Below are 11,356 nucleotides of genomic sequence, written 5' to 3'. Positions count from 1 at the left end.
AACCGTTACCCTTCGTGGGTTGAAGTCTCCATCAACGTGGATGTACGATAGCAGCACCTATCGGAACCACGCCAAAAACATCCGTGTCTCCAATTGCGTTTGAATCCTCCAAACCCTTCCCTTTACTTTCTTGCAAGTTGCATGATTTAATTTCTGCTGCCTATATACTCTTTGCATGCTTGCTTGAATTGTGTGATGATTGCTTGACTTGTCCTAAGATAGCTAAAATCTGCCAAACTCTAAAATTGGGAAAACGTTAAGTTTTTAATTGGTCAAGTAGTCTAATCACCCCCCCTCTAGACATACTTCAAGGTCCTACAAGTGGTATCAGAGCTTTGGTCTCCATTTGCTTTGATTTCCATTGCTTTTGGTGGTCATAGCCTTGGTTTCACAACCTAGGAGAGTATGGCATCTAGTGAGGGAAATTATCACCGTAGAGGTCCTTACTTTGATGGTACAAATTTTGCTAGTTGGAAGCATAAGATGAAAATGCATATTCTCGGACATAACCCCGCCGTTTGGGCAATTATTTGTATTGGCTTGCAAGATGAATTCTTTGATGGGAGAGAGCCGAACCGTGAAGCTAATGCGTAAGAATTGAAGATGCTGCAATACAACGCTCAAGCTTGTGATATCATCTTCAACGGATTGTGCCCCGAAGAATTCAACAAAATCAGCCGTCTTGAGAATGCAAAGGAAATTTGGGATAATTTGATTGATATGCATGAAGGTACCGACTCCGATAAGGAATCCAAGTTGGATGTGCTCCAAAGTCAGCTTGACAAGTTCAAAATGAAGGATGGTGAAGGTGTCGCTGAAATGTACTCTAGGCTTGCACTTATCACAAATGAGGTTGCCGGCTTAGGGAGTGAAGAGATGACCGACAAATTCATCATCAAAAAGATCCTAAGGGCATTGGATGGAAAGTATGATACCGTATGCACATTGATCCAAATGATGCCAAACTACAAAGATCTCAAGCCAACGGAAGTCATTGGAAGAATTGTTGCTCATGAGATGTCACTCAAGGATAAGGAGGAACTTCACAACAAGTCAAGTGGTGCTTACAAAGCCTCAAGTGAAGCCCCCACATCATCAAGTGAGAAACAAACCTTCAATGAAGAATTGAGCTTAATGGTGAAGAACTTCAACAAATTCTACAAGAGTAGAAGCAAAGAAAGAAGCTCCAAGTCAAGGTCTTACAATGACAAAAGATCTTCTAGTCGAGAGCGAAATTGCTACAATTGTGGGAGACCCGGACACTATTCCAATGAGTGTATGACACCCTACAAAATAAGAGAAGATTCTCCAAAAAGAAGAAGCAAAAGAGAAGAATCACCACCGAGAGAGAGGAGGAGTAGAGATGATCGTTATGAACGAAGACACTCACGGAGAAGCAAGGATTCGGAAAGGAAGGACAAGTCATCAAGGAGCTACATAAAATGAAGACATCAAGCTCATGTTGGTGAATGGGTATCCGGCTCCGACTCCGACAATCACTCCGAGAGAAGCTATCACTCCGACTCCGAATATACTCAAGATGAAGGTGTTGCCGGTCTAGCACTTGTGTCAACCAACTCGTACGACATATTTGATTCACCAAATGAAGGAATTGGAAGATGCTTCATGGCCAAAGGTCCAAAGGTAACACATCCTGAGAATTTTGATTTTGATAGTGATGAAGATGACTTACTTGTGGATGATGATTTACTTGTTGACAACTCTAGTGATGAATACTATGATGAAACGTCAATTAATCATGCTAATCAAGATAAAACGAATGACAATGATAAGGAGAAGATTGAGCTTCTAACTAAAGAACTAAACACTCTTAAGTTAGCTCATGAAACTATCTTCGAAGATCATCGAGAACTTTTAAGGGCTCATGAGAAGTTACGCTTTGAAAAGCTCAATCTTGAGCAAGAACATGAGTTCTTAAAAGCAATCAATGATGATCTTCGTAAGAAAAGTTCTTCTTACATTGCCAAGCGTTTACTCTTATCTACTTACATGCCTCAAGTCAAGTCTAGTAACAAGTACAAGAAAGATCCTTCCTCTAGTAGTAACAATAACAATGTCAAATCCAATATTGTTGCTTCTAGTAGTTCTCTTGATTCCACTAATGATTCTCTTAGCCAAGTTACACTTGAGCAAGAAAATAGCTTATTGAAGGGAATTATAGAGAAAGGTGTTTACAAGAGCCTTGCCGGGAGTAAGCAGTTCGAGGAAATTGTATGCAAGCAAGGAAGGCATCGGAAGAATCAAGGTGTTGGTTTTGAACGAAAGTTCAATGCCAATGGAGTTGAGTGGGAAGAAGATCAATACCACAAGACGAAGTTTGTTCCTCAACAAGAGAAGTATGATCCTACTTCCTTCAAAGGAACACAAGCACAAGATGATCTTCCACCACAAGACCACAAGAACAAAGACAAGGACAAGCTTCAAGAAGAGATTGATGCATTTGAAGAAGCACCTAAGGCCTCGGTCAAGTGGGTTCCCAAGACTACGTCAAGTTCTACTTCATCAAGTACAACTACAACTCCAAGGATTCCCATCAAAGATGATGTGGATCCCGAAAAAGAAGAACTAGAGAGTTCTTGAGGGTGACTCCGCCAACATTCTTCACTCATATCATTATGGCAAGAACAAGTGCAATCAACTTCCACATCTTGCACTAGTTCAAGGAGTCACAAACCCTCGTGTTGGTAAGGCAAGGGACAAGGTAACCTAATGATTTCATGGACATCATCTTGTGTGTGCATCACTCTATGTCTATGGATATTCTTGTTTGTTCCTTGTGGGACTAACCCATGTAGGTAAGTTGAAAGTGCAACTCACTCCAAAGGATTGCTCCAAATGATCTACACCAACATTGAGCATCCACATCTTCAACACCTACATGAAGTCATCATCGACAAAACCCAAGGTTAGTTCATCCCTCTAAAAGGGGATCTCACATCTAGGGGGAGCTTAACTCTAAGAATTGAGTCAAAGCAACTCTAATGGTGTGAACACATCAATGCATTATGTAAAAGTGGTAACCCCACTTGAGCTTAAACGATGAGTATGACCTATGATCAAATGTTTTCATTTGACTCCTAAGTCAATATACTCATATATAGATGACCTAGTCATCACCAATTGTTTGATAGATGCTAGAATTGGTTGTGCATGTTTTGCCACATATTTCGTTTGCCATCTTATTGTGTGAGCATATTGGTGCATATTTTACTCATTCAAGGACATCCACTTGTTGTTTTGTGTGATTGGCTTCCTTTTCTTTTTGCCAAGTGGATGGACAAGAATGCCTAAGAACCTTCTCTAGCTATCTATGCTTTTCTCGTCTCAAACTCTATTCATGCTACATCACAAAATTTGATCAAGTCAGATTCGAACCACTCTGTGTGAGGAGCACTTGGAGTCCCCGATTCGTCATAGACTTAAACTTCCAAAACTTCTTTGTGATTCTCAGTCTGACCGATTCCTCCATTTCGGTCCTACCGAGATCACTAAGTCGATCTAGGTTTTCAATCTCGATGCAACCGATTTGAACTTTTCGGTCACACCGAGTTGCTGTAACTGTACACAGTTATGCATCTCGGTGCCACCGAGTTGTTCCACTCGGTCACACCGACAGGGTCGGACTATATATAGTCACGAGCAAAAATTTGGAAATTTCTCCGAACCTCTTCGCCCGCGCAATAGCTCGCTCTGCCATCAGGGTCTCCGGATCGTCTCCTCGTCGCCAGCCGCCTCCTGTCGCTGGTCTCCGCCCACGTCAACAGATTTCACCCCCGCCGTTGCCGCCGTAGCGAGTTCATCACGAAGCTAGGGTATGGACTCGATCACAGTGCTATCCTCGTCCGATTCCTAGCACATTGTGTTCTTATTGATTCTTGCCACGATTGAAACACTCCTATACAGTCAATGCAATCCTTAGATTAGATGAGATTCGAAAATTTAGGGTTAGGTTTCCGCTGAAACCATGTCGGACCCACCGAGTTGAAAAACTCGGTCCCACCGATTTGGCTAACGCCATTGCACTAGTAACTCTCGGTCTGACCGAGAATTGCTAATCGGTGAGACCGATTTTAGGACTTTGTGAAACCCTAGCAGTCTCGGTGCCACCGAACTAGGACTCGGTCCAACCGAGTTCATCATTTTAGGTTCCAAAACGGCTTCGGTATCACCGAGTTTGAAAATCGGTTGATCCGAAATGCTTTATGTGGAAAACTAAAACTGAATTTTTGAATCATTCTTTTGCAAAAATCTCTGCATTTTGTGATGTTCATCCACTCTATCTCATCTATAACTCTTCACAGGGTCAGCAGTCAGTGATTTGCAGCATGTCAGACCAAAGTGACAGCTAGAACAGGGAAGAAGAGCAGATTCACATGAGTGAGGGTACTAGTCCCTCCAGTTACTCAGATGATGGCAGTAGGAGCACCCCAAGCAATCTGCCTAAGGCTGCCACCAGGACAAGGAACAAGAGAACCTCAGATTCTGAGGATGAGGATTATAGAGCAGAAGAGGATGAGGCTACCTCCAAGAAGGTAGTGCTCAAAAAGGAGTATGCCTCAACACATAACACTAAACCTGGACTCAATAGGAAGGTTCCTGCCAAGAGGACACATATGCTAAAGGTCAGAGGATCTACTCGAGTGCCTGAAAAGACTGAACCCAAAGACGCACCTACAAAGAGAGTCACAACTTCCAAACCCAAGAAAGTTCCCAATGGAGAAACTATGAAGTTTACCATTGAATCAGAAGATGAAGCTGCTGCTCAGGATAAGAAGAAGAAGAGAGCCAGAACCACTACTGCCCAGGTTCTTGGAAATCCCTCAATGAGGAGAGACTCTGAAGAGGAAGAAGAGGTTGCTGCACCAGCACCCAAGGCACAAAAGCTTATGGGTGATGCTATTAGATCAGGGGCTGCAACATCAAAGCCCAAGGAAGCACCCAAAGCTGCCCCCAAGCCCAAGCTTGCACCAAAGAGGAATACCAGGAGTATTCCAGCTGCTGAGAAGAACAAGTCCCCAGTGCCTGAAGTTGCTGGTGAGGAAGATGAAGAAGGACAAGTCCTGAGGAAGCTCAAGCCCAAGATACCAGACCACAATGATGCCCATCCTGTGGCTGAGGACATGAAGATTAGAAGAGACTCAGGGTTGAGGCTATGGAGGATGACAGATCCATATGCCACAAGGAGAAGAACTACTGTTGATTACAGGTTCCATACAAAGGAACAGCATGACTTCTATGAGACAATCTTGTTAGACAAGAAGCCCATAGTGTGTGATATGAGGTGGGTCGACTGGACCTACATGAAAGACAATGAAGAACACTATCCTGAAGTGCAAGACAGTTTTGTTGCTTGTGGAGTTGCAGATTTTGTTGGGCAAAAGCTCACCAACTGGAATGATGAACTCATTATGCAATTCTACTCCACAACACACTTCTATCCAGATGGGAGGATAGTTTGGATGTCTGAAGGTACAAGGTACCAGTCAACTGTTGAGGAATGGGCAAAAGTGATCAATGCCCCAAAGGAAAGTGAAGATGACTTGGATATCTATGCCAAGAAGAAGATGGACCACAATTCCATGGCACACATGTACAAGGAGATCCCAGACAAAGCTATAGAGACACATAAGTTTGGGTTAGTCCACTTTCTTCCGTCAGGGCTGCCAACTATCAACTGGATCCTAAGGCACACTCTGTTGCCTAAGTCTAGTGACCACAACATGATTAGAGGGCATGCAATCAACATGTTGCATTTTTTTGATGTGCCACAGAAATTTAAGGTCATGAGCCTTATGGTAGAGACCATTAAGAGGACTGCAGCAGACCAAAAGAGAAGTTGTGGATATGCCCCTCAAATTCAGGAGTTGATTAACTCAAAGATGGGCACAGGAAAATATCTATTGGATAAGGAACATTTTCCTCTCTATCCAGACTTTGAGGACAATCAGGTTGTCATGAATGAGCATGAACCATCATCAGTACAAGCTCAGGAGAAGAAGGAGAAGGCAAGGAAAGAGAAGGCTGCCAAGATGCCAACTCAAGAGGAGGCATCTGAGTACTTTTTGAAGAACAAACAAGAGCAGCTTGGTTACTTGATTGCATCAACTCTGAGGATTGAGAAGGGATTGGCCACCCTCACTCGAAATCAGGAGAGCTTGGAAAGAATCATGGAACTAAAATTCCATGATCTAGATGTCAAAGTAACTGAGATTCAGTCAGTTGTGGAGCAGCTACAGGATGACATGCAGGAGAGGCAGGGCAAGACTTCCACTAATGTATTTGTCAGAGTGCCTAGAGCTCAGAGGTCAGCTGCAGTGCATGTGACAGACACCAGAGCCACATCATCTGCAGCTACAGCTCCTACAGCTCCAGTGCAACCAGCTCCGGCATCAACTCCTCCAGCTCCATCCACTTCAACTGAAGCCTTCGTTCTTGGAGTTATCCGGACACCACCACCTGAAGATCAAGCCTGAGAGTCGATCTAGCACTATGAATTTTCTATGAACTTTTTGGTAACTTGTTGCCAAAGGGGGAGAAAAATGTATAGATCATAGGCTTCGAGAGAGAGTGTGTTGCTTTTGTTCTCTCTTGCTTTGCTTTGGTGGTTAAACTTATTTGCTTTTGATTGCTTGAGATACTATGCTGTTTTTGTGAGACATTGATGATCATGTGTTTAATCATAAGCTACACTTATGCATGTTTGATGATATTATCTTCCCTATCCATATGTGATCATTCACTTTGCTTGGTGATGAGTGCATGTATTCAATCTTTATCATTTTGAGTGCTCCACCAAGATGTATGTGACATGGAAGAGTAACCCATGAGCCTAATTCCTTGTGCATTTGCAGTCCAAAGCAAATCTTAAACCATGCACAAATTTAGGGGGAGCTCTTGCTTATCACATACTTCTCAAAGCGACGATGTTGTTCAATCTTATTATCATTTGTCGAAGCTTTGATCTATATGTTGTCATCAATTACCAAAAAGGGGGAGATTGAAAGTGCAACTATCCCTAGGTGGTTTTGGTAATTTATAACAACATATAGCTCATTGAGCTAATGCTATTCCAAGACTATTATTTCAGGAAAGCTCAATGAATGGCATGGCATGGATGATGAAAGTGGATCCCTCAAAATACTAATGACAAAGGATTGGCTCAAGCTCAAAATCTCAAGACTCTTCATTTTACATTTCAGTGATCCAAGATCACATTGAGTCTATAGGAAAAGCCAATACTATCAAGGAGGGATGAGGTGTTGCTTAATGAGCCTCTTGCTTCATGTGCTTGGTGATATGCTCCAAAAATCCTCAGCTACTTTCTCACATCCACAAATGACCTAAACCTAAAGCCAAAATCGGTCACACCGATTCTTTCTATCCGACGCCACCGAGTTCAAATGTCATAGCCACTGCCACAAACCCTAGGCAAATCGGTCCTACCGATAGGGATCTCGATCTAACCGAGATGGGATTGTAATCTCTCTGTTTCCCTTCGTAACGTTTTGGTATAACCAAAGTAAGCGAACGGTCCCACCGAGATTACAATGTAAACTCTCTGTTTCCCTTTTGTAACATTTCGGTCTCACCGAAAAGAGCAAATCGGTCCCACCGAGTTTACCTGACCAACTCTCTGGAAACTTATTACAAAAATCGGTCTCACCGAGTTTGAGTGATCGGTCTTACCGAGATTACGTTATGCCCTAACCCTAACCGAATCGGTCCTACCGAGTTGCATGTCAGTCCCACCAAAAATCCTAACGTTCACTAGGTTTACTAAATCGGTCCGACCGAGTCTGTTGAATCGGTCCCACCGAGTTTGGTAAATTGTGTGTAACGGTTAGATTTTGTGTGGAGGCTATATATACCCCTCCACCTCCTCTTCATTCGTGGAGAGAGCCATCAGAACAAACCTACACTTCCAACTTACCATTTCTGAGAGAGAACTACCTACTCATGTGTTGAGGCCAAGATATTCCATTCCTACCATATGAATCTTGATCTCTAGCCTTCCCCAAGTTGCTTTCCACTCAAATCTTCTTTCCACCAGATCCAAATCCTATGAGAGAGAGTTGAGTGTTGGGGAGACCATCATTTGAAGCACAAGAGCAAAGAGTTCACCATCAACGCACCATTTGTTACTTCTTGGAGAGTGGTGTCTCCTAGATTGGCTAGGTGTCACTTGGGAGCCTCTGACAAGATTGTGGAGTTGAACCAAGGAGTTTGTAAGGGCAAGGAGATCGCCTACTTCGTGAAGATCTACCGCTAGTGAGGCAAGTCCTTCGTGGGCGATGGCCATGATGGGATAGACAAGGTTGCTTCTTCGTGGACCTTTCGTGGGTGGAGCCCTCCGTGGACTCGCGCAACCGTTACCCTTCGTGGGTTGAAGTCTCCATCAACGTGGATGTACGATAGCACCACCTATCGGAACCACGCCAAAAACATCTGTGTCTCCAATTGCGTTTGAATCCTCCAAACCCTTCCCTTTACTTTCTTGCAAGTTGCATGCTTTAATTTCCGCTGCCTATATACTCTTTGCATGCTTGCTTAAATTGTGTGATGATTGCTTGACTTGTCCTAAGATAGCTAAAATCTGCCAAACTCTAAAATTGGGAAAAGGTTAAGTTTTTAATTGGTCAAGTAGTCTAATCACCCCCCCTCTAGACATACTTCAAGGTCCTACAACACCCCAAACTCCGGGCACCCGCACCCCCAGGCTGTTTTCCTCGGACCACCCCGGGTGCCCGCACCTTCCACCCCCGGGCACCCGCACCCCCCAGAATCAGCCGCGTGCACTTTACGTTTTCACTCATAACTTTCACTCCCGAACTCCGATTTGGGTGTTCTTTGGCTCGTTAAAAAGCTAGCGACGTGGCCGAGCTGCTCATCTTGGTTTTAGCACCATTTGAATCCATAAAAATTTGGCATTTTGGCATCTTTGCCTCGGCCATCCACCATATCATTCGCAAAACCACCATAGCTTTCCACAACATAACCCATTTTCGATCCATATAGCATTTGTGGTTGCTTGAGTGGTGACTTGGGTATCCTAAGGTGTTTCGGCTAGTTAGGGATGATTGCTTCGTCATCAACCACCACCACCATTTCCGCATTGCTAACTCCGGAACCACCAACGCATTCCGCTACCACCATTTGACACTTTCCTTGAGATTTTGAGTTCGTGTTTTTTTACCGTTTCCTAAGGTGTTTCAGCTACTTAGGGACGGGTCTACATCATCTTGGTATCTACATCAAGAACACCACCACTCATCATCGCCACGAGGTCGTCATCGACATCGACCACTTCACCATTTTGACAACCTAACCGTCAGCAAGAACGGTAACCTCCGTATCACCTTGGTATTGTGGTATCCCTTCATTGTACATACTTGCCATTACATTGTTAACCCCCTAGCCCATTTTGCGTCACTTGCCTATCGAGACTAGCCATTTGAGTATTGCCGACAACGTTACTTGTGCACATTAGTGATCCATACCTTCCATTGCATACATACCATACCATATTGGTATCATCGTGGTATCATCATATCATCCCTTGTGTCACAAGATCGTTCCCGCATATACACAATTGCTTCTTGGTTTGTGCATTTTGCATAAGTGGCCATATCAAAAAAAAGAATAAGCTTTTAAGCAAAAAGAGAGCAAAGAGCTTGTGAGCAAGAGCCATAGCATCATACTACATTGCACATAAGATTGTCATATCCGATCATCTTGGATCATATTGAGAAGAGCATCGGGAACATCATACACATAGCATGCTTGGGATAGAAAGCTCATACATTTTGCATCTTATAGGTTGTGCACAAGTGTCGTATCCGCCTTTGGAGCAATCGTGCTAGCTTCTCTCTTGAGTTGTGCAACACGAGCGTTTCCGTGGATTCCACATTTTGTGCTCATTCCTTGGTTGCACGACCCCATTTATCTATCCGTGTGTGTGTTTCCGTGTGCGACATATTGCTATTGGTTTACTTGTTTCACTTGCGAATTTGTGAATCTTTTCCAACATTATTGACTCTTGCTAACATTTTGCATCAAATTTTTGTGCCACTATCCTCACCGAGCTCCACTATAAGCTTTACTTGATAGGTGTGAGTGAACAAGTCCGGTACCAATTCCACTATTCTTTCATCTCACATTGAGTGAAACAGGATACATCCTCAACTTTGGTAAAAGGTAACTTGGTATTGTTTATCTCATTTCCTACTCACCTCTACTCGAGTCTTGTGACGGATAGGCAAGGCATTTCATCTCCGGTCTTCCACGACAACGATAACGCGAACAACTACATCACCAAAACGTCCATCGACATTGAGAGACTCGCCATCGACATTTTCGGACTACAACGAGTAATGCAAGGCATTGAGAGACTCGCCATCGACATTTGCCAAAACGAAGCAAGGATAAGAGACTACCTCGGCACCAAGTTGGCCGAACAAAGGGATCTAGTACGAGACATGATGGCCAACTACAAGTCTTCTTCCCCTTCGTCATCTTCAAGGCGGCAACGCTCAGGTGGCCAATCTTCGGGACGTCATCGAGTTCAAGCACTACAACACCATCAAGATGAAGATGCTCGCAATGCGTACACCTACAAGTCCCAAAAAGCTCTACATCAAGCTACAACCAAACTTCATGAGCACAAGAGAAGACCGCGAGACAATCACCACCAAGATGGAGCTACGACTAATATGACCACTTCGGCATCTTTGCCAAGTGTCATCAAGGCATCTTCGCCTTTGGACGTATGGCATCTTTGCCTACCTCCAAGGAGTACACCTACTTCGTCCTTCCTCCACGGCGACGGTGACGAGATGATCGAGCATGGGATTTTCCCTTCGGTCATGGAGGAGAGTGATGATGTGCCATCTTCGGCCTTCATCCACGGCGACGACGACGAGATGGTTGAGCATGGGATTTTCCCTTCGACCACGGCGACGTATGATGACTTGAGTGACTTGTGCCACCATATTGAGAGTGAGTGTGACTTTACCACTGGCCCCATATATGATGAGTTGCCATGATTCCCATGTGAGGAGAGCCACCAACACCACCACTTGAGTGATTTGAGTGACTCCACCATATGTGACATTGAGTGCACCTACCTTGAGGGAGTGAGTGAGCCACCACCACATAGAGAGAGTGAGGTAATTGATAGGGCATGCGAGTCCATTTCGATTTCGAACAACTTAACCCCTACCTCTATTGTGTCTTCTCATTTGGTGCTAGGTCCCATATATGATGATGCGCTTATCCGCGACGACTTCGTCCTTCCTATGGACAAGACGATGGCCATGGTGGACTATGATGCACCTCC

This window comes from Triticum aestivum, chromosome 5B (assembly GCF_018294505.1).
Source record: "Triticum aestivum cultivar Chinese Spring chromosome 5B, IWGSC CS RefSeq v2.1, whole genome shotgun sequence".
NCBI classification, from domain to species: Eukaryota; Viridiplantae; Streptophyta; class Magnoliopsida; order Poales; family Poaceae; genus Triticum; species Triticum aestivum.
The sequence above is the reverse complement of the archived record's forward strand: the minus strand, read 5'-3'. Positions refer to the sequence as shown.